The sequence below is a fragment of the Elephas maximus genome, chromosome 6, assembly GCF_024166365.1.
Source record: "Elephas maximus indicus isolate mEleMax1 chromosome 6, mEleMax1 primary haplotype, whole genome shotgun sequence".
NCBI lineage: Eukaryota > Metazoa > Chordata > Mammalia > Proboscidea > Elephantidae > Elephas > Elephas maximus.
In genome coordinates, this window is record NC_064824.1 from 128,957,702 (window position 1) to 128,982,213 (window position 24,512).

At 39.7% G+C, this 24,512-nt stretch overlaps 1 long non-coding RNA gene across 3 annotated transcripts in view; it reads right to left on the minus strand.

Moving 5' to 3' along the window:
• LOC126078162 (uncharacterized) overlaps nucleotides 1-24,512 on the minus strand; it is a 91,220-nt gene that overhangs the window by 55,616 nt on the left and 11,092 nt on the right. For 2 of the 3 annotated variants that reach the window (XR_007517989.1, XR_007517988.1), the window contains exons 2-4: nucleotides 13,079-13,217; nucleotides 8,807-9,019; nucleotides 7,442-7,605 (exon numbers count right to left, since the gene is read on the minus strand). This is a non-coding gene — a long non-coding RNA (uncharacterized LOC126078162). The remainder of the gene's footprint in view (nucleotides 1-7,441; nucleotides 7,606-8,806; nucleotides 9,020-13,078; nucleotides 13,218-24,512) is intronic. The other variant, XR_007517990.1, reaches the window with a different exon arrangement.

Sequence of the window (24,512 nt, forward strand, 5' to 3'; positions counted from 1 at the left end):
AAAAAAAAGAGAATAAAAACAATTTTTTGCCATCCATTACTTTCAGTTATATGAAACGTGGACTCTGAGTTTGAATTATGGAAACAAAATGAAGAGTAGATTTTAATGAGTATTTCCAAAGACCACTGATCAGTCGGAGGGAACAGAAGATTCAGTAACATTTCTCAAGCATAACTCCAGTATCTTTAGTGGTTGGTCATTCCTGAAAGTGAAGAGGACTTAAAGAACTTACTGATGAAGATCAAAGACCACAGTCTTCAGCATGGATTATACCTCAACAAAAAGAAAACGAAAATCTTAACAACCTGACCAATAAGGGACATCATGATAAATGGAGAAAAGATTGAAGTGGTTAAAAATTTCATTTGGGTTGGGCCCACAATCAACACCCATGGAAGAAGCATTCAAGATATCATATAATGCATTGCATTGTACAAATCTGCTGCAAAAGACCCCTTTAAAGTGTTGAAAAGCAAAGACGTTCCTTTAAGAATCAAGTGCACCTGACCCAAACCATGATGTTTTCAATCGCCTCACACATGAAAGCTGGACAGTGAATAAGGAGGACTGAAGAAGGATTGACGTCTTTGAAGTATGGTGTTGGAGAAGGGTATTGACTATACCATGGACTGCCAAAAGAATGAACAAATCTGTCTTGGAAGTGTAGCCAGAATGTTTCTTAGAAGCAAGGATGGTGAGACTTTGTCTCACATACTTTGGACATGTTGTCAGGAAGGATCAGTCCCTGAAGGACATCATGCTTTGTAAGGTAGAAGGTCAGCAAAAAGGGGAAGATCCTCAACAAGAGGGATTGGCACAGTGGCTGCAACAGTGGGCTCAAGCATAACAACGATTGTGAGGATGGCACAGGACTGGGCAGTGTTTCGTTCTGTTGTACATAGGGTTGCTATGAGTCAGCATTAACTTGATGGCATCTAACAACAACAACAACTCCAGTAGCAATAAACCAAATTCCAGTAGATCCTGATAGTTGTGCAGCCAGAATAGCTGTCTTTTTAAACAGATATCTTTCTCCTCCATAACTTGGTAGCAAGTCCAAGTTAGAACAGAAAGAAAGTACCCACCGCAGGAAAAAATACAAATCAAGACTATTATTTCTCAGAATCAAAGTAAAATGATAAGTCAGCTAAAATACAATTATAGATGTTCACTAGTAGAATGAAACAACCTAATGGATTTGCTTGTCATAAACAATATTAATTAAATAGAATTTCCAAAGTTAAAGTTATAGGATTTTTTTTTACCTCAAAGCACCCTTTTAAATCAAGCTGTTCATCTCCGTATTCTACAAAGGAAGAAAGAAGATGAATGTGATTAAATAAAATCTTCAAGTTTATATGTACATTAAGCCACGGGGGGTGACGGCGATATTTTAGCTTCAAGTTCATGTATTTATTGTATTTACTAAAGAATTTGTTGAACGTCCATTGCATACTTAGTCCTGGACTGTGCTCTGAGGGTACAGCTGAGAACGAAGAGGGGAAATCTCTGCCATCACAGAGGTGTTATTCTACTAAGATACAGACAATACAAAAGAAAAAAGATACATAAGATGATTGCAGATACCGACATAAAACAAGGAAAAGTAGGTAGGTAGTAACGGTGGGGAACACCTTAGATAGAGTGATTGAAAGTCCTCTTTGAGATGGCACTTCAGGTGAATTATGAGTGACAGGAAAGACCCTGGTAAGTAAAGATCTTGGAGCAAAGCATTCTCAGGGGGATTTTTAAAAGAAGAGCGGTTGCAGCCTGTAACTTCTCAAAGCAAAATTTAGAATACTAATTTTTAATTATCCAGAATAAGAGAGAATAAACTATGTCATGAGAAGGCTTTCAAAAGAAAGCAACATTCTCTGAGCTAGGTGATTCTCATTCAAAACAGCACCAAAATGAAGAAAAAGGAAAAAAAAAAGAAAGATCAAATGCTTTAAATCTGAAGCTCACCTGTCTTCTAGTAACCCTTATCTTAAATATAATATTTCTGGACTATATTTAAGAGAAATAATATGCAGTCAACCATTGCATCAAGAATCCTTAATAAAGAAACACAAAGAATACAAACAAAAAACTTAGAGGTTAGCACGTCTGGAGTCTTTGGTATCCAGGCTGATTTATGTTACAAACAAAAGCAGTAAGCCTGAGCCACAGTACTCAAGTAGAAGCCTAATGAACTCAGAGCATCGTAACTTTCCCCAATAAATCACAAAAAGCTAGAATCCTGGAGTATTTAGTAGCTTACACCATTTGCTGGTTTGTTGAGCATTTGTTTCCTTCCTCCCAAAATTGTTGTTTGCTAGTTGAACCACAATGTGTTAATTTTTTATTGCGAACCCTCGTAAACAACACTTATGAAATTTTGAATGAATTTAGTATCATAAACAAGACTGAAACACTGGAGAAAATTCTCTTCCTGAATCTAACTTACATTTTAAAAGAGGAGAAAGGCTTCAAGATAGTTTTAGATCAGAGAAAAAATGTTTTAAAGATTGAAAAAGCTTGTATAAATAAGAAAAGACACATTGCTGGTTTTCTCTTTTCAATCAGAAGATCTTCAAAAGAGTAACTAAGTAAACTATTGAAGTTTCAAAGAAATACAACCCAAGCGAGCAGATAAACATATGTTATCAGAGTTATCAATGAAGTCAATTAATGTTATTTTTGCACAGATGATTTTCTAAAATTTCAGTATTTCATGCTTGCAGAATGACAGAGATCATCTTTTTGGTTGTTCTTTCTAGTGATGTCTGAGTCGTTGGTTTCCCCTTTTCTCAAATAATAAGAACTGAGGCATGGAGGCTATAGAGGATGAAAATAAATAGAAGAAATAGCCGAAACAGAATTAAATCTAAAAAACCTTTGTTTTAATATTTTTCTCTATAACATCTTAATTAAATACTTCTTTTTACATTGTTGGAGTCACCTGATGGTGCACTTGCCCGCTAACTGAAAGGTTGAAGATTCAAGCCCACCCAGCAGCTCTTTGGAAGAAAGTCCTGGCAATCGACTTGCAAAAAGCCAGACATTTAAAAACCCAATGGGCCATAATTCTACTCCACCACATGAGACCACCATGAGTCAGAGTTGAATCAAGAGCAACTGGGTTTGTTTGTTTGTTTGTTTGTTTTAACATTGTTAAAATATATTGATTGACCATAATTTGGCACTGTCTTGACATAGTAACATCTGAGTGTAAATCTATACTCCAAAAGGATTCCCAATTCTTCCAAAAGTTGAACCTAACACTTATTTATGGTCGGTGCTGCATCCATAACTTGTACTAGTCAGTCCTCCAGTCATTGTGAATGGGATCTCATTCAACATAAGAGCCTGAACACCATCACTCTAAAACCTCTTTCCGTTTCTCTCCCCACTGAGTTTAGTGAGAGCTACAGGCAGGAGAAAGGCTGCCAATGAATTGTTAATTGTCATGGTTATGGCTGTGATTTAATGTAAAAATATTACAGGGAAAACCAATCCAGAGGAGAACCATGAAGTACAAGTGTTTCTCTTCATCACCTTCACCTCTATGTTTCTCCTTTCTGGTTTGTTTTGTTCTATTTGGTTGAGTTAGTGAGTTGATTTGTTGGTGGTTTTAAACGAAAACATTGCTGACATCAACTAGGAGAGAAAAAAAAAAAAAATTCTTGGAAGTAGGAAGAGCCCTACCACAAAGCTATTCCACAGGGAAGTTATTTTATCATTTCACATACAAGAAGTTTGTTCATCCCTCGGGTTTGCTCCTGAATTTTAACTACACAGCTAAAGGTATCAAGAAAGAATCAAAAACCCACACAACCTCAAAAGTGGGTGGGTGTTGTTTAATTTTATTCTCCAAGGAAATGGGTCTCTACTCAGGGCTCATTGCATGCATTTGATTTTACGAATCAAAGTCGCTTACTTACAAGTTAAACACAAATTACAGATGATGCATCTTTGAAACACCTTGTTAAAACAAACTGTGTCTATGTCATGAGATGACATAGAGGATTTCAGAAAATGTCCACTGTTGTGTTGTTAGTGGCCATTGAGTCTGCTGTGATTCATGGTGACCTTATGTATAACAGAATGAAATGTCATCCCCCGGTCCTGGTGCCATCTTCATGTATCTTTCTTCATGAGCTCTGAATCATACTTCTTCTCCTTCTTCTCCTCCTCTTTCTTCTTTTCTTCTTCTTCTCCTCCTCCTTTTCCTTCTTCTCCCTCTCCTCCTCCTTCACCTCCTTCTTCACCTCTTTCTCCTCCTCCTTCTTCTCCTCCTTCTTCTTCTCCTTTTAATACCACTGTTGGTTTTAAGGATGAGTCTCTTCTGTCACACACTTAAGTTTTCGATTTAAACAATTCCCAGAGATGAGGCTCTCAGCTGAGCTATTAAAATGTTGTGGAGAGGGTAAATTCTATGACCCCTTTTTCACAATCTTTTGTTTACTTGTTTGTTTGGTTTGTTGAAGAAAATTCTTCCAACAGTTTTTAGCACCTTTTAGATATTTTCTCCACAATCCATCTGTCAGTTTGTCATATTGTGTTGACTTGTATATTGTTACAATGTTGGATGCTGTGCCACCAGTATTTCAAATACCAGCATGGTCACCCATGATAGGTTTCAATGGAGTTTCCAGACTAAGACAGATTAGGAAGAAAGTCCTGGAGATCTACTTCTGAAAATTACCCAATGAAAACTTTGTGGATCACAATAGAATACTGTCCAATACAGCACGGAAAGGTGAGCCCCTGGGTTGGAAGGCACTATGCAATAGCCCCAGTGATGGACTCAGACATAGTAAGGATCATGAAGATGGCACAGAGACTGGGCAACAATTCATTCTGTTATACATAAGGTCACGATGAGTCAGAGCAGACTCGATGGCAACTAGCAAAAACAACAGATATTTTCTGAAATCCTCTGAGACTCAGAAAGGATGCTGTCTTAGTTACCTAGTGCTGCTATAACAGAAATACCACAGGTGGATGGCTTTAACAAACAGAAGCTCATTCTCTCACAGTCTAAGGGATAGAAGTTCAAATTTAGGATGCCAACTCTAGGGGAATGCTTTCTTTCTCTGTCAGTTCTGGGGGAAGATCCTTGTCGTCAGTCTTTCCCTTGTCTGAGAGCTTCTCAGAGGAAGAACCTTAGGTCCTCAGGACACGCTGTGCTCCGGGCACTGCTTTCTTGATGCTATGAGTTCCCCCTGTCTCTCTGCTCACTTCCCTCTTTTGTATCTCAAAAGAGATTGACTTAAGACACAAGCTAATCTAATAGATTGAGTCCTGCCTCATTAACATAACCGCTTCTAGTCTTGCCTCCTTAACATCATAAAGGTAGGATTTATAACACATAGGAAAAATCATATTAAACAACAAAATGGTGGACAATCACACAATACTGAAAATCATAGCCTAGCTATATTGACACACATTTTGGGGGGACACAATTTAATCCATAACAGATGCCAAACAAGAAATCATTTGTTCCAGGACTGTGAGTCAACATCCCCTTTAAAGAATTTTACCTTCCTGTTCTATTTTCTAGAAAAAGAAAAAAGATGGTCTTCATCCTTCTCTTTTTCTTAACATTGTAATATTGTAAGATTACTTTTTTCCTTATAGCTTTGCTTAGCCTCAGGATACTGGCAGATGTGTTTTGTTTAAAGGCTACACTTAAAGTGCAAAAGAACAGAAACAGATAACACCTTTTCATTCCTATCTGTGTTAATGGCAGCACCATTCTCCTAGTCACAGGAGATAGGAAAATGATAACCATCAATACTGCTCTGTCTCTCACTCCAACATCTTTATCAGACTTCTCTTGAATGTCATTAAAATCAAACTCGCTTTCCAGTCTCATGGATACTGATCTAGTTCAGATTCTGTCTGCTTCCAGTATTTCTCCTCTTTAAGCCATCTTCCGGGTTGATCTCTGAAAAGACAAATGTCTACTTTTCCCTGTGCCTTCTTATTCTTCCCTTTTGAGGAGGGACAGTCATTTAACTGGTCAATTTCCAGCCATGTGCCTGGGCCACATTTACCAATGAGCAGGGCCACTGTGTGTTAACTATCACACCCATCAGTGTGATTCTTTTGTTTTCTTCTTTTATGGGCTAGGAATCGCAAAATGGCCAGGACCTTTTCCCACATGGGAGGAGACCCAGTTGTCCAGTCATCTTTCTCTTCTCTTCCCTTTCATATAGATTTCATTTCATTAATCTTATTAGTTTCTATCCTTCATTGCGTTCAGATGGATCATGGTGCCCAGGTTAGGGTCTAGGTGTAAGGATGGAAAAGAGGTTCCTTAGACCATGTTCAAAGCCCATTTTGCCAGGGTACTTTGTATTGAGGAGTTAAGGTCAAAAAGTTCAACCAATAATAAAGTATTATTTTGCTTTTCTTTGCTTTTGATCCCAAATATGTAAATCTTCCTTAACAAACTCTTGGAGAAAGTGGCTGTGGTATTGTTAAGACTTAGGTACGAGACTAATACAACAAGTCCCACCACCAGTCCTAACATTGCTCAGAATTATAAAAGACATTGTCCTAAAGTCCATATCCAATCATGCCAGATCTTCTCAAAACTATCTGATTTCCAGCCTACCTGACTCCATTGGATACCATGTGAACCTTAAGCCTACACAATGTCATTTGAGGCCATCCAAAGTCTAGGACTAAATCTACTTGTAAACTTTCTTTATCCACTAATCTCCAACCCTGAATCCTTCAGCCATAAGTTTCCTAAATGGATCTTCTCCACGCCTCCATATGTGGCTTATATTTTTTCTTCCCCCAGGTAGCCTGACATTTGCCTGCCACATTCACTCATTCTACACATATCCACTGAGCACTTCCTATATGGTAGCCACTGGCCAGATCCCAGGGAGACTAAAGCCAATCAGATACATGAAGCCCCACCACTTCTAGAAATCTTATCAGATCTTTCCAACCCTCAATAATGTCTCCATCCTTTGTACTTTTGTCTTACAGTATTTATTGTGCTTGGACTATAGAAATGTGGATGTATTCCCTATCTCTCCCACTGAATGATAAGCCTCATTGGGGACAGATAGTAGTTGCATCTCTGTCTTCTCCCACTACTTTGAGAGGAGGCATAATTATCATGATTTTTTTTAAAGAATCAGTTAATTACCCTATTGTCACATTAAAATGCCAAGCTTAAGACCCAGAGTTGAATGCAGATTTGTAATACTAACAAACATTTTTACACCACTTAGTTTGTTCCAAGAACATTTTATTCTAAACACCTTGCATGCCTTAACCCAATTTTCCCTTCCAACAGTCGTATGAGGAGGTAATTACTGTTATTTCCATTTCTACAGTTGAAGAAACTGTGAAAATGGGTATTAAATTAATATACATACACAGCTGATGAACGGGAACACCAGGCTGTCAGTACTTCCACCCTCAAACTTACTTCATCTCACACTCCTTATGTTGAATGGACGGCCAGGAACGTTCTACATGACCGGGTACTTTCTGCGAAGCTTCAGCCTGAGTATTTCCCTTGAAATTTCTTAGAAAGTAGGATATCCAGCAATATACTAGAAAAACCAGGCAGCTGTTGGAAGGGGCTATATCCTTCAAAAAAAAGAAAAAAAAGAGTGCATGAAAATTACTGAGCTACAGTAAGTACAAAGAGCCCTTAACTAGGAGCCACAAGACTTTTGGCTTTGACCTGGCTTTGCCACTTACAAAGTGGGTAATTTTGGCTAGGTCATTCCATGATCCTCACTTTTCTCATAAGGGAATGGTCATAATAACGCTTGCACTATAGGACCACTGGAAGACCAAAGGAGAAACTAAACAAGCATCAAAAAAAAAAAAAAAAAAGACACTAGCAAATCATTGTATAAACTGAAGGAACTGTTACTGCTACAGTCTAACCTCGGGATTGACTCGGCTGGTAGGATAATGTACAGGGTGTTTGTTGAGAAATCACAGTGAGAAACCTGTAATGATGAAGGTTTACTGGAACGCCTGAGGTCACATCCACAGTCTTTGAGGTTTCAGTTTTTGCTACCCTGAGATAGCAGAGGGTCAGTGGGACCTATTTTATCTGCAGAAATTTTGAGTACACAGACTTTTCCTCCTTACATTCAGTACTGACTGAGAACTTACTCATATAAATAAAATTATTTTCATTTAGTTTTAAAATTCAAGTTGGTACTATATTCATTTTTTAACTTGCAAGTCTTGGGAATCACAGGCCAGAGCCGACAACATTCAACATTCTGTGTGAGTATCTTCATAGGGGACTCAGAAACCTCCCTAGCTACTTCTTCCAGTTCTCTATATTGAATCTGAATTCCTCTTTCTGCACCCCCGTCCCTCTGGCTTCTTTAGGAGGGAACAGCTGGTCTGCAATCTCCATATTATAACCATTCACGGATTGATTAAATCATAATGCATATTAGCTGTGTTACATATTCTGAAAGGAGCAGGCTCTTAGCATTACCAGCAGTCATTTTTCAGTCCTATGCAAGATATACCCCCGGGAGCTCTTGGCAGATGTTTGGTAAAATTATTGAAAAGAAACAAGGAGAAGGGTATCCCCCTGTTTTGAATCCATGGTGAGTATACCATTGAAAAACAGCTACCAGGCATTTCTAAGAGTCTAGGAAGACATGCTTTTTGTGTATCTTTGTCCAAGCAAAATGACTTCCCACAAGTTAAATCCCAAGTAAACATTCCATCTTACATGGGAGAACATCACAGCAGTTATTTCTCATGAATGTTAAAAAATAATATTTTTAAAACTAAAGATTTTATATCTTCTTACCTCTAGAGGAACAAGCAGGATCAGACTTTACATAACAGCTCAGATCAGAAGACAGAGAGACAGAGAGACGGGAGGGAGCAAAGGAAATATTCTTCCCCTGTATTCACAGAAAACAGCGATTTCACAGCAATTGATTTGTTTTCATTTATTTTCTGGAGGCATGCTCTGTCACAATGCCTGTGCAAGAAGAAAGGCTGGCAAAAGCGATATACCCTAAAATGAAAGAGGTATACAGAAGAAAAAAAAAAAATACAGAACCAGATGAAAAAAAATTTTTTTTCCCCTGGGATAAAAAATAAACGTTCAGCCTTTCATTGCATTCATCATGACATGATTATCCCTTTTCAAATTCAGAAGACACAGAAACCATGAACTTGCTATTGTTGTTTTTCTGAAAGTGGACAATTTTCTCCTTCCACCCGTGATGCTCTTTTCCTTTCTCATAAATAGCCCCCTGGGTGTAAGTCAGAAGCCCTGCTGGCACAGTGGTTAAGCAGCTCAGCTTCTAATCAAAAGGTAGGTAGTTTGAATCCACCAGCCATTCCATGGAAGAAAGATGTGGCAGTCTGCTTCTGTAAAGATTTACAGTCTTAGACGCACTATGGGGCAGTTCTACTCTGTCCTACAGGGTCACCACAAGTGGAAATTGACTCAATGGCAGTGGGTTTGGGTTTGGTTGGGGCGCAAGTCAAAACTCATGCCACAGCAGTTGAGACAGGCTACAGGCCATATAATTTTGTGTTTTTCTTAGAGCATAGCACGTTTTCTGTTTTTGAGAAGAGAAGGAAGCTTCCAAGTTATACATAGTCATGAATGAAGCTTTTTAGAAGTAATTATCAAGGAATAACATCAGAGATGGACTCCCATTGGAACCCTACAAATAGATTATGCTTTAATGCTTTACTCACAATACATGCATGCCAGAGAAACCCAAGACTGGAACTTTGAGTGCAGGACAGAGAATGATGGACACAGTGAAAATGAATGAAGGATATGTTTATCATTGCATAGTACTATGTGCATATAACGCAGGATGCATCAAAAGAAGATGAAAGGAATACACAGAGTCATTATACCAAAAAGAATTAGTTGATGTTCAACCATTTCAAGAGGTGGCATATGATCAGGAGCTGATGGTACTCAAGGAAGAAGTCCAAGCTGCTCTGAAGGCATTGGCGAAAAACAAGGCTCCAGGAATTGATGGAATATCAATTAAGATGTTTCAACAAACTGATGCAGTGCTGGAGATACTCACTCATCTATGCCAAGAAATAGGGAAGACAGCTTCCTGGCCAACTGACTGGAAGAGATCCATATTTATGCCTATTCCTAAGAAAGGTGATCCAACCGAGTGTGGAAATTATAGAACAATATCATTAATATCACACACAAGCAAAATTTTGCTGAAGATCATTCAAAAATGGCTACTGCAGTATATCAACAGGGAACTTCCAGAAATTCAGGCCAGTTTCAGAAGAGGAAGTGGAACCAGGGATATCATTGCTGATGTCAGATGGATCCTGGCTGAAAGCAGAGAATACCAGAAGGATGTTTACCTGTGTTTTATTGACTATGCAAAAACACTCGGCTGTGTGGATCATAACAAATTATGGATAACATTGCGAAGAATGGGAATTCCAGGACACTTAATTGTGCTCATGAGGAACCTGTACATAGATCAAGAGGCAGTTGTTCTGACAGAACAAGGGGATACTGAGTGGGTTAAAGTCAGGAAAGGTGTATGTCAGGGTTGTATCCTTTCACCATACCTATTTAACCTGTATGCTGAGCAAATACTACGAGAAGCTGTACTATACGAAGAAGAATGGGGCATCAGGATTGGTGTAAGACTCATTAACAACCTGTGTCATGCAGATGACACAACCTTACTTGCTGAAAGTGAAAAGGACTTGAAGCACTTACTAATGAAGATCAAAGACCACAGCCTTCAGTATGGATTACACCTCAACATAAAGAAAACAAAAATCCTCACAACTGGACCAAGGAGCAACATCATGATAAATGGAGAAAAGATTGAAGTTGTCAAGGATTTCACTTTACTTGGATCCACAATCAACACTCATGGAAGCAGCAGTCAAGAAATCAAGAGACTTATTGCATTGGGTAAATCTACTGCAAAGGACCTCTTTAAAGTGTTGAAGAGCAAAGATTTCACCTTGAAGTCTAAGGTGCGCCTGACCCAAGCCATGGTATTTTCAATCACATCATATGTATGTGAAAGCTGGACAATGAGTTAGGAAGACCGAAGAAGAGTTGACGCCTTTGAATTGTGGTGTTGGTGAAGAATATTGAACATACCGTGGACTGCCAAAAGAATGAACAAATCTGTCTTAGAAGAAGTACAACCAGAATGCTCCTCAGAAGCAAGGATGGCGAGACTGGGTCTTACATACTTTGGACATGTTATCAGGAGGGATCAGTCCCTGGAGAAGGACATCATACTTGGCAAAGTACAGGGTCAGTGGAAAAGAGGAAGACCCTCAACTAAGCGGATTGACACAGTGGCTACAACAGTGAGCTCAGGCATAACAACGATTTTAAGGATGGCGCAGGACCGGGCAGTGTTTCGTTCTGTTGTGCATAGGGTCGCTTTGAGTCAGGACCAACTTGAGGGCATCTAACAAGAACAACAACAATGTGTATGTGGAAAACCTGGTGGTATAGTGGTTAAATGCTACTGCTGCTAACCAAAAGGTTGGCAGTTTGAATCCACCAGAGCTCCTTGGAAACTCTATGGGGCAGTTCTGCTCTGTCCTATAAGGTCACTATGAGTCAGAATCGACTCGACAGCAACGGGTTGGTTGTTTGATTGACATATGGAATGTTTTCTCCCTTATCACATAAAAGCACCAACATTGTCACCAAAGACAAATTAATGTCTTTATATGAGAATACTTCTATTGTTCCCTGAAATGTACAAGTAATGCATAGCCACTATGGAAATTTTTGAAAGTACAAATTTATAAAGAAGAAGTAAAAACTAGCCTTAACTATGCCACGCCCAAGGAAACCACTGTTCACACTTTTGTGAATTTTCCTCCTGGAATTTTTTTATACCTATAAGGATTATTCCTTTCTTACAACATTGGGATCATTCTGTAAATACAGTACTTTTCACTTACTATCATATCATAACCTGTTGCTGTCAAGTCGATGCCAACTGATAGTGGCCCTATAGGACAGAGTACAACTGCCCCATAGGGTTTCCAAGGAGCACCTGGTGGATTTGAACTGCCGATCCTATCCTAAGCACTTTTTATGTCATTAAGTGCTGTTAAGTGTATTTGAACTGATGCATGTTTGCCTAGAATTGGAACTGAATCAGTGGCAATGGGTTTGGTTTGGTTTTTGTTAGTTCATTTATAGTATAGCCATTACAGCATTTGTAGGACTGTCCCTCTACGGCTAGACATTTAGATTGGTTCCAATTTCCAATGTTATGAATAAATATTCAATAAACATCCTTGTGCACAAATCTTTGCCTCATGTCTGATGATTTCTTTAGGATAAAGTCCAGGGTATGAAATTATTAAGTCAAAGAGAAAACACACATGTTTTTTTTTCAATTGCACTTTAGATGAAGGTTTACAGAACAAACTAGTTTCTCATCAAAGAGTACACACATTGTTCTATGGCATTGGTTAACAACTCCATGACATGTCAACGCTCTCCCTTCTCAACACTGGGTTCCCTATCACCAACTTTCCTGTTTCCTCCTGCCTTCCAGTCCCTGCCCCAGAGCTGGTAGGCCCCTTTATTCTTGTTTTGTTCCGTGGGTCAGTTCAATATTTGGCTGATGGGTGAACCTCAGGAGTGACCTCATTACTGAGCTGAAAGGGTTTGCAGAGTCATACTCATAGGGGTTTTCCAGTCTCTGTTAGGCCAGCAAGCCTAGTATTTCTTTTGAAGTTAGAATTTTGTTCTACATTTTCTCCAGCTCTGTCCAGGACCCTCTATTGTGATCCCTGTCAGAGCAGGATAAAACACGTTTTTTAAGATTCTTGTCCCTAATTATCAAATTCTCCTTTGAAAGAGTGGGCCAATATACAGTTTCACCAACTGAGTATAAGAGTGCCCACTTCCTGATCCCATAGAAATCACTGTTGGATTTATCTTTAACAATTTAAAAGTCATACCATGGTACATCATTGTTAATTTTATGTGCATTTCTTTAATGATTACCATGTCTAGACACTGTGATTTCTATTGGGCAAATATTCCCTTCTAGTAATGAAGCCAAACTGTGGTTACCTGTAACGTCCTTGGCATTTTGCTTGCTCGACTCAGGGACAGATGGAAAGAGAGAAGGTGCACTTGCATCCTGGTTTGCTTCCTCTCCTTGGTAACTCTTTCATTCATAATATTGGCTTCATTCATGAAATCTCGTTAACTACCAAGGAAGTGTTAACAACAGTGAATCATCAGAAGAGTGTGAATATTATAAATAGCTTCTGTGGATATAAAGAAAGATGTTTATAAATGTCATAAGAGAAATGAAAATTTTTATTGGTCATCTGGAGGACAGAGAGTACTGCAAATCCTCACTACTATGGATGGTGCGTTCAGTATTGAGTTTCAAGAATCTTATGTCAATAGTTATATCGCAAATTCTGCATTTTCGTATCTTGTGTGCCTGTCTATAGTTAGCAATGACATTAACAATAACAAAATAACAACAAATGATATTAAGCACCCGACACACAGAGAAGTGTATTAGATCATAGATTAAAAAATAGATGTTGCCTTAACAGAATTTTGAAGGACAAATAGAAACCTGACTACAATACAGTGCTAAATGTAATGAGATTATATTAATAAAATTTAGCATGCACACAGTTTTTCATTATATAAAACACAAGGAATGAGATATAATTGGCACACATTCAAATGGAGTGTAATCATGCAAAAATGTGAAAAAAGACTCTTGTTGATATGACCAACCCTGCTGTTGATTACAAATTATTAATGTAGTTTACAAAGCAAACCCCTAATTATTAAGATGGACCATGGTATTTTCAATTGCCTCATATGCACATGAAATCTGGACAATGAATGAGGAAGAGCAAGGAATAATTGATGCCTCTAAATTATAGTGTTGGAAAGAATATTGAATATACCAATCTTGTGGATTGAATTGTGTCTTCCAAAAATGTGTGTCAACTTGGCTAGACCATGATTCCCAGTGTTGTGTGACTGCCCAGCATCTTGTCATCTGATGTGATTTTCCCATGTGTTGTAAACTTTACCTCTATGATGTTAACGAGGAAACCCTGATGACGTAGTGGTTAAGTACTACAGCTGCTAACCAAAAGATCTGCAGTTCAAATCCACCAGCTATTCCTTGGAAACTATGGGGCAGCTCTATTCTATCCTATAGGGTTGCTATGAGTCGGAATCGACTTGATGGCAACAGGGTTTTATTAACGGGATGTTAACGAGGAAGGATTAGAGGCAGTTATGTTAATGAAGAAGGACTCAGTCTCAAGGTTAGGTTGTATCCTCAGTCAATCTCTTTTTAGATATAGAAGAGAGACACAAGCAGAGAGACAAGGGGACCTCATGCCACCAAGAATGAAGAACCAGGAGGGGAGTGCATCCTTTGGACCTGGAACCCCTGTACTGAGAAGATCCTAGACCAGGGGAAGATCGACAACAAGGACCTTCCCCCAGAACCAACAGAGAGAGAAAGCCTTCCCCTGGAGTTGGTACCTTGAATTCGGACTGCTAGCCTCCCAGACTGTGAGAAAATAAATTTCACTTTGTCAAAGCCATCCACTTATGGTATCTCTGTTACAGCAGCACTACATGACTAAGACAACAATGGACTGCCAGAAAGAACAAATCTGTCTTGGAAGTGTAGCCAGAATGCCCCTTAGAAGCAAGGATGGCAGGAATTCATCTCACATACTTCAGACATACTGTCATGAAGGACCAGTTCCTGGAGAACATGCTCACTAAAGTAGAGAGTCAGCAAAAAAGAGGAAGACTCTCAATGAGATGGTTTGACACAGTGGCTGCAACAGTGGGCTCAAACATAGCAATGATTGTGAGGACAGCGCAAGGCCAGGCAGTGTCTCATCCCATTGTATATAGAGTTGCTATGAGTCGGAACAGACTCAACAGCACCTACCAACAACACCATTTGCTCAGCTATTCACTGATCTAAAGTTTATACCACTTGTTGTCAACTTATTACCTGGAATTTAGTAATCATGAATATGGGATGAATTCTCCAATATCTGATTTTACCTGTAGAACAAGGACTAACTGCTAACCCATTCCGTTAAAAAAAGTACCTGCACAAGCTTAGCACGTTTCTCAATTTAGAATCACATCTATATCACAATATCTTCCCCATTGTACCAGAAACAGCAGTTATATGGGAAATATACACACACATATATATAAAAGAAAAAATCCATTGCTGCCAAGTTGATTCAGACTCATAGCGACCCTACAAGTTAGAGGAGAACTGCCCCATACGGTTTCCAAGAAGTAGCTGGCGGATTTAAACTCCCAACCTTTTGGTTAGCAGCCAAGCTCTTAACCACCTCTTAACCACTGTATCACCAGGGCTCTGGGTGGCACAAACGGCTAAGCTCCGGACTACTAGCCAAAAGATTGACATTAGAAACTACACAGAGACACCTCAAAACACGGGCCTGGCGTTCTGCTTCTAAAAGGTCACAGCCTATGGAGCAGTTCTACTTTGCACACGTGGGGTCACCATGAGTTGGAATCAACACAAAAGCAGTTAATTACAACCACCACCATGACAAATATATATATATGTATATATGGAAACCCTTGTGGCATAGTGGTTAAGTGCTACAGCTGCTCACCAAAAGGTCAGCAATTCAATTCAAATCCACCAGGTGATCCTTGCAAACTCTACAGGGCAGTTCCAGTATGAGTTGGAATCAACTCGATGGCAATGAGTTTTTTTGTTTTTTTTTTTAATATATACATACATACATACATATAGGGAGCCCTGGTGACACAGTGGTTAAAGCATTTGACTGCTAACACAAAGGTGGGCAGTTTGAACCACCAGCAGGTCCTCAAGAGAAAGATGTGGCAGTCTGCTTCTGTAGAGATTTACAGTCTTGGAGACCCTATGGTCGCTATGAGTCAAAATCGACTTGAAGGTGGTGGGTTTGGTTGGGTATATATACACATACGTATATACGATGAGAGTTAGACCTCTCCTTACTCAGCATGAAAAGAGAAACTATCTCTGCCATACCCTCCAGAACTCCTTGGCCACAAAGCAATAACACACCACCAGCCTGGTTTCTTGCTTCTGTTGATAGACTGAGATGGGCTTCCAAAAGAATATGATCCAGGATCAGGGCATCGGCATTTCACATTCAGGTAATAGTCTGGTTACCTACTACCTGTGGGACACGTCTGAGGGGTAAGTCAGCCTCTTGACTACCTGGATGCTAATACAGTGCTGATCACACACCAGTGAAGACCGTGCAGCTGACAGAGGAAAGAGCTCACTGCAGCAGAGGCTCAGCACGTGACTGAGCTTTCAGCTGGCAGGGGAAATCACCATCTTCTGTGCTACAAAATCACAGGAAGGCTGTTTTTAAATCCTTGGAAAGAGGAGGCTTCTTCTTAAAGGAAAAGGCATTAGAGGAATTCTAGCTGCCTGGCACATAATCTTTTTCCCCTGCCCCTTCGTCCTCCTGTGAGCTCTGCAGTAAGCAAGTAACATAGAAATGATCATTACAGAGAGAAAGCACTATGAGGTGAGAGACAGAGAATCTTTACAGCTCTAGGGAATGGGGCCAGTTTATAAGCAGCGTCATTAGGGGTGAGGCGAGGGGGACCCTTCCCTCCTAAATTGCTGAATAGCTGGACATCACGCGAAAGTTATCCGGTGAATGTTTTTTAATCTCACTTCATTAGCAGTCCTTGGGCATTCTGCAGGTATTTTGGTGCTTAATAAAACATACCAAAAAGGCAAAAGAAAGATCTGAGCTGGATTTCCTAAGAAGCTCAAAATCAAACGTGGACTGAAAGTTCAGATGGATAATAGAGCACTCCATTCCATCGCCAGTCCAAGGTCGTCAATCACCTTGTTGATTCTGCACAATTTGCCAAGATGACAAAGATCTGCCATGCTGGAGTGTGATACTTCAGCATACAGAAAACCCAGCAAAACCAGCGGGGGATAAATAATAGTAATGCCTAACTGTACATCATGCTATGGCCAGTCACAATTTAGTCTCTGGCTAAACTGTAGTTTCCAGTTTTTTCTTTTTTTTGCCTTATGAACCCTTCTGGTGCATCTGAATTATTCCCCCAAAATGACTATGGTTTTACATTAACTGACATTCATTCACACACACACACACACACACACACACCTCATTTGAAGCAAACCTCAACAATTTGATATCTCTCCAAGGAACCTGATAGAGTGAGAGACGCAGAGAAAGAAAGAGAGTGGAGAGAATACAAAGAGGGTCACTCCTGTCACTCTGTGTTGAAATGTCCCCCCATCCTCCCACCCACAACCCCCACTTTCCTAAAGCATTTGAAAAGCTTTTGTAGGCTTATCACTGCCATGCTTCAGAATTGCACAGAGAATTACAATCTCCATTGCAAACCTGAGCCCTAGGAAGTGCCTTGTTCTTGCCCTATCCCACCACTCCATATACTCCTAGGATGGAAGTTGCTGCAGCTCTGAAAGAACCAAACACAGTGCTCCACCTTTCAATCCCTCCCTCAGAGTCGCTTCTCCCTAAGCCAACTCTTTCACCTACCTCAGCCTGCTCTAGACAGCTTAACCTACAATATTGAACATTCCTGACCCCTGCATTCCACTGACCCCCTAATCCCCTAAACGTCTTCCCCACACTCCCCTTTTCTACATTCCTTGGGTTTATCGACTTTTGTATTTCAGGATTCCTTTGCATATTTACCTTGGGATGCTCTGGGATACACAAAGCTATTCTATTGCTCAGTGTCTTTGTGCTCCTTAAAGCTGTACGTGGCTGACATATAAACCCAGATACTGGGCCACCATCAAATGTCCTAGGTGCTAAATCTAGGGTGCCAGAGTGAGCAAATAAAAATACAGGATGTCCAGGTAAAATTTAATTTCAGAGAAGCAGCTAATATTTCGTTGTTGTTGTTGAAGTATGCCCAGTGGAATCTTTGGCATTTATTTATACAAAAAAACATTCGTTGCTTCTCTGAAATTTAACTTTTTGTTCTGTATTTTATCTGGGAACAATAGCTGAATCTGGACATGGTAAGGAGAAAGCCAAAGCTTAACTGATCAATAATGTCCTAAAAGGAAAAGTGTCCTGGTGCACAACGGTTAAGCACTTGGCTGCTAATGAAAAGGCTGGCAGTTCGAACCCACCCAGTGGCTTCATGGAAGACCTGGTGATTACAGCCCAGAAAGCCCCATGGGGCAGGTCTACTCTGTCATATGGGGTCGATATGAGTCAAAAATCAAATATACAGCATACAACAACAACATCCTAAAAGAACACCTCAATATAGGGTGATGGTAGATGGTATCCTAGCTATAAGAGAGAGGGACAGCAACAAGGTGTTCAGTTGCTGTTCCACTGTCCAATTCCCATGGCCAAATCTTTAACCAATCAAACCACCCATCTCTGACTTCAATGCAGCCACTAAGGGATCCATTATAAACCAGTCAGACTTTGTGAGACAAAATCTTTTATATATCGCTGACCGCGTTGTTGTTAGTTGCTATCAAGCTGGCCCCTGAATCATGGCAGCCCCATGCACAATAGAATATAATGCTGCCAAGTCCCGCGCCATCCCATGATCATTTACAGGTCAGACCATTGTGATCCATAGGGTTTTCACTGGTTAATTTTCCAAAGTAGATAGCCAGACCTTTCTTCCTAGTCCACTTTGTCTCAAAGCCCCACTGAAACCTGTTTAGCATCACAGCAACACACAGCTTCCATTGACAGATGGGTAGTGGCTGAGCATGAGATGTATTGGCCAGAATTGAACCCGGGTCTCCAGCACAGAAGGCAAGAACTGTAACATATGTAGAATAACCCAGGTTTAGTTCCTAGGCAAATCTCAATGGGTTTTCCTACATTCCTAGAAAAACAGAAAATAAAATCAAAACAAAAGAATATCTTTCTTCTTAAAAAGCATGGAATCCCAGAGTTGTCACTAGATAACTGAGTTGGGGTAACGATAAGGAACGATTCTCTCAAGTGGTAATTCATAAAATTTGGATTTTAATCCACATCGGGTTTCCTGATGATGCAAGTTCCTTCTTTGTTCCTTACTGCTAAACCAAACCAAACCAAACCAGCTGCCATCGAGTCAATTCTGATTCATAGCGACCCTATATGGCTAAGTGATACATAATTCATAGACTGGCATCTTTACATACATCCAAAGTTTTTGTATTGGCCACCTACTAAATGAAAGATTCAAAGTTACTAAAATGTTGTACTCACAAAATTAAATTCTTGTTTCACTAGTGCTTACTGGTGACTCTAATCCAGGGTCTATATTACCATGTAATGTTGGCAAAGTTGCACAACTCTAATTGGGCACAGCTTGTGGAATTCCTACCGTTTTTAGGAAGCACACTTGGTTATCAGTGTGGTCTTAACTTGGTCATGGTTTCCAGCTGCCTTCTAGTTATGAATTACTTTTGACTTAGCTTCTTCATTTACGTTGGACTTTGTTGTGGATTGTTTGGTTAACCCCAAACTACCCCAAGAGTGTGTAGCGATGTATGTTTCCATCAACAGTATTTGAGGACCATAATTTTGCAATCACTAGACTTTAAGGCATGTATACATTGTGATTCAAACACGAGTCATCTCTACCACTTTGCTAAAGCAAACCACAAAAATTTGCTTATATAGTGACACGTTCCCTTTTAGTACTGTTTTCTTTTCCCTCTGTGCGGTGAGAATGGATAGAATAAGAGTGGGCTGTGAGGTCTTGTGCTCTGCCTATCTGTACTATGGTCAAACACTTTTCTAGAGTAATGATTCTCAAACTTGATGAGGGGGTATTAAATATTACCATTTAATGACATCATAAGGCCACATGTTTTCATATCATGACATATTTCATATCAAAATATGTTAAATTTATGATACATAAAAAGTCAACCAAAAGCACATCACTATTTTTCTTTATTAAGCTAAGTGTGACTGACCCTAATTCTTTTTTTCCATGCATATCTGTCTCTTCTTTCTTAATAATGCTTACCAGCACCCAGTTGCTAGCGATCAAGTAGTGGCAAACGCCAGATCTTTAAAAAAAAAAAAAAAAGGTAGAGGAAAAAAAATCTTTCAATTGACAAATTGTTTTCCATTGAATTTGTATTTCCTGCAAACTGGGAAAATATTTCCAGAATTCCATTTTAAAGCTATGTTACTTTGGTTTTGTTAGGACCACAAATCTCATGTCAGAAACTATTAGTGAATTATGAGATCAATGTAGTGGATCTTGATGAGCATTTTTTTAGACTAGAATAGACAACAGATCACATATACTTTGCCTCCTGAAAATTTTGCTTCTGTTGCATGTGTGTGTGTTCCATACGGGAGGGTCTTGGTTAACAACTGGAAAAACATTTCTCTGGAACAGTGCTTCTCAAACTTTAATATACATAAAAATTCCCTGGGAATCTTGTTAAAATGCAGTTTCTGATTCAGTAGGATAGGGTTGGAGTCTAATATTCTGCATTTCAAAACAACTCCAAAGTGATGCCTTTGCTGTTGGCCCATGGGGCCACATTTTGAGTAGCAAAAGCCTAGAGGAAGAGCCACGAGCTAAGTGCAGAAGGTCAGCCTGTGGAAGAATGGCAAATGAAACTCTATATCCCTGTAGCCCCACTGAGGATACCTGAGCAGCATGATGACCCTGCAGCCACAGCATCTGGCTAAGGTAGTTTTTTCCATGAGAAAACCTAAGCTTACTGCCCTTCTCAGTTCCTCTCCTCTCTCTTTTCCTAGTGTAAGTCATAAAAAAATGGCAAAAGGTTGTTGGCCACAAGTCACAGACATGAACAAGCTTAAAACAGGTGCAGGTAATCCAGAGACACATAGTTCAGAAGAGCTCTGTGCTAAAAGCTCCCCAACATCTGTTTTCCACCCTGCTTTTTAAGTGATCTACTCAAAACACAAACCTATGTCTCACCCAGTGAGTAGTTCCTCATTGTCCACAGATTAAGTCTCAACTCTGGCTTCACAGGGAAATCCTGGTGGCATAGTAGTTTAGAGCTACGGCTGCTAACCAAACGGTGGGCCGTTCAAATCCACCAGGCGCTCCTTGGAAACTCTATGGGGTAGTTCTACCCTGTCCTATAGGGTTGCTATGAGTCGGAATTAACTCAACAGCAATGGGTTTTTTTTTTTTTTTTTTTTTTTAGCTTCACTGACTTAGGACTGCTCGGCATCCCTCCCGTCTTAATTGCCCCTAGTCCATTTCCCAGAACCCAACGTGCCATTGTAGATCATGCATTTGCTCTTGCATGTTCAAGTGTGAATTCTCTATCTGGATAACTCCTGTCCGTCTTTAAAACTCCCTTTCTTCCCCCTGAATAACTTTCCTAATTATCTCCTTTCCCTACAGGCACACACAAGGAGCCCTGGTGGCACAACCATTAAGTGCTCAGTTGGTAACAGAAAGGTTGATGGTTCGAACCCACCCGGCATCTCCACAGGAGAAAGAACTGGCAATCTTCTGTCTTAAAGATTGCAGCCTAGAAAACCATATGGGGCAGTTCTAGTCTGTCGCATGGGTTCGCTATGAATCAAAATGGACTTGATGGCACCTAACAACAACTGCCTCTCTCTCTCTCACGTACACACATACACATACACTTAGTAGATTTAGAGCAGTGGTTCCCAATCTTAACTGCATTATTAGCAATGCCACCATGGCTTTTTAAAATATTGATGCCTGGGCCCCACTCAGAGATTCTGATTTAATTGGACCTCCATGTAAAAAAGAAAAAAAAAAAGAACTTTTTCTTCTTTTTTTACAGGGATGTGAGGTGTGGATGTGTGTGTGTGTGTTTACCTGTTAGGGATGGCTCTACTTCTTGGTAAAACAGAATTCCATGTGCCCACTTTAATTTTTAACCACCTCTATGAGGTGTGTCTCATGCCCTGGTACTCTAAATATACTTGACTCACTAAGATTATCAGATGACATCCTGTTTTGGTCAGCTATATTTCTATTGCATTTTTTCCATCTTATACATCATTCAAAGAATTTTCCAGCTAAAGATCAATGCCCTTTTTCAGTGAATGATTGCTTTGTCTTTGAACAGAAGTGTTATATGTCCCTTTTTATTGCTGCCCTACAAATGTCTGGCCTTTCATACAAAGCTTTTGGTGTTTATTAAGCCATCCTCAAGAGCTTGCCTGTATCTCCATCATGTACAAATATACCCTGAAAGTTGTATGAGGATTATAGATATTATTCAGAAATAGCTGGAGAACAATTATAAATGCAAAGCATGGTCATTCTGGCAATCAAACCATATTTTCTTCTTTGATAATATAGTCTACTCAAGATTTCTCATCGCATTTCTAAACCCTTTTTATCTGTCAATGTTAGCAAATAAGATTTTTCTCCTACAGAGAAAACATTTTCCAGGTAACTAAGGCTTTCCTTCCATTTTATATGTATTTCGTTAAGTAAATGTTCAATACTTTTTTTTTTTAAAGGTTATGATATTTCAATTTCAGTCATTTCAGATTAAATATTTCTGGACCATATTACATACTTCTTTGCTTTATTAAACCAGAAATTCTAAACTTAACCTATTCTTTTCTAGAATGCTGTGTTGGCAATAGGAATATCAATTTTTATATTCTTATGTATTTTTTTTTTCTGCTTTTGTTGTTAACTACTCTTTTCCCAAAGGCTTCTTTTTTTCTTTTAGTCTTTCCTCCCCTTTTCAGCTTCTCCATTCAACGAATCTTAGTCTAGAGCAAGATGAACAAATCATTAGAAATGATGAGAAAAGAAGGAAAACTGCAGCAGGCTGGGGGGAGTCAGAAAGCCTAGGTTCTAGTCCTGGTCATTTACTAAACAAAGGTATGATTTTGGGCAGGTCCCTCTCCTCCAGCTTCAGTTACCTAATCTAAATAATGTGTGAGTAACATGATTTTAAAGGTCTAGAAGATCCTAAAGGGCTAGAAGTCCCTTTCTCACCTCTTCCTGGTACATAGCTGCCCTGCCCTCTGTCCCCACAGTCCAGATCTCTGGACTCACTTCTCACCTGGAAAGTGCTTCCCCCAGGGCACCAGATACCCTGTTCCAATTTCACTCTATCTATTTCCAAGGAAGATGTCACCATCTTCTGAAGATCTTCTTGAAGCTCTAAATCTGGGCTCTATGACCCCTTTGAATTGTGTTGTTGGCGAAGAATACTGAATATACCATGGACTGCCAAAAGAATGAACAAATCTGTCTTGGAAGAAGTATAACCAGAATGCTCCTTAGAAACAAGGATGGCAAGACTACATCTCACATACTTTGGACATGTTATTAGAAGAGATCAGTCCTTGGAGAAGCACATCATGCTTAGTAGAGGGTCAGAGAAAAAGAGGAAGACCCTCAATGAGGTGGATTGACACAGTGGCTGCAACAATGGGCTCAAGCATAACAACAATTGTGAGGATGGCATAGGACTGGGCAGTGTTTCATTCAGTTGTACACAGGGTTGCTATGAGTCATAACCAACCTGATGGCACCTAACAACAATGCCCCTCCTGTGTACTCCCATAACATCCTTACACCTTATCATACACTATATGTAATTGTCTGTCTCACTTCACCAGACTGGGGACAGCTGGAGGGAAGAGACTTGTCCTGACTGTCCCAAAGCTCTAGCACAGTTTCTAACTTGCAAGGGGGGTGTTGAGAGAGGGGCTTAATGAAAGAGTCAGTCCCTTCATTTATTCAAGGAGTCAATGAGCCCAAATAACCACCTAGAAGCTCCCTCAAAACTTGATACAACAATATGGAATCATAGTTTTCCCTTTTAGTTCTGTTCTCTTGGGACAAGATAGCTCGAAATCTCTAGATAAGTGTTTTGTTTTGTTTTGTTCCTGGACAAGTTTCCCTTGATAAGTTATTTTCCTACACACGTAGAAAACTCTTCATTTGTATTGTAACTCTTCCAAAAACACAGGGCGCTTCTCTCCTCTCATTTCCATCCCTGGACTTTTTTAAATGGAGTGTTCTGATTCATGGAAAGGCAGGAATAAGAAGTGGCCTCAACATGGATGGATCCAAGCTTTACCTTAATACCTCCTCTAGATTCTCCCTGACCCCTTTCCTGATCCCTCTCTCTAGCATGAAGTCCTTCTCTGCCTCTACCCCAATTAAAAATAAAAGGAGAGGAAAAGACCTAAAAAGCTCCTCTGGATTGGAACTCTGCCAACTAACAGTGCAATGGGACTGAACATTGCAGTGTTTTATGAGCACTTCTCTCATTTTACATCTACGCCTCCTACAGATGTAGAAAAACCATTGTAGAGTCATCTGCAAAGTGATAAGATGCATCCAAATAAGTTTCATAGAAAGACAGGTTACTCCTAAAGTTAATTGTGATGGTTTGCCATGCGGAAGCGACTGTTTATTTTTCTGGAATTTGATTGGTTGAATATTGTTCTCTTCTCTTTCTTTAAAG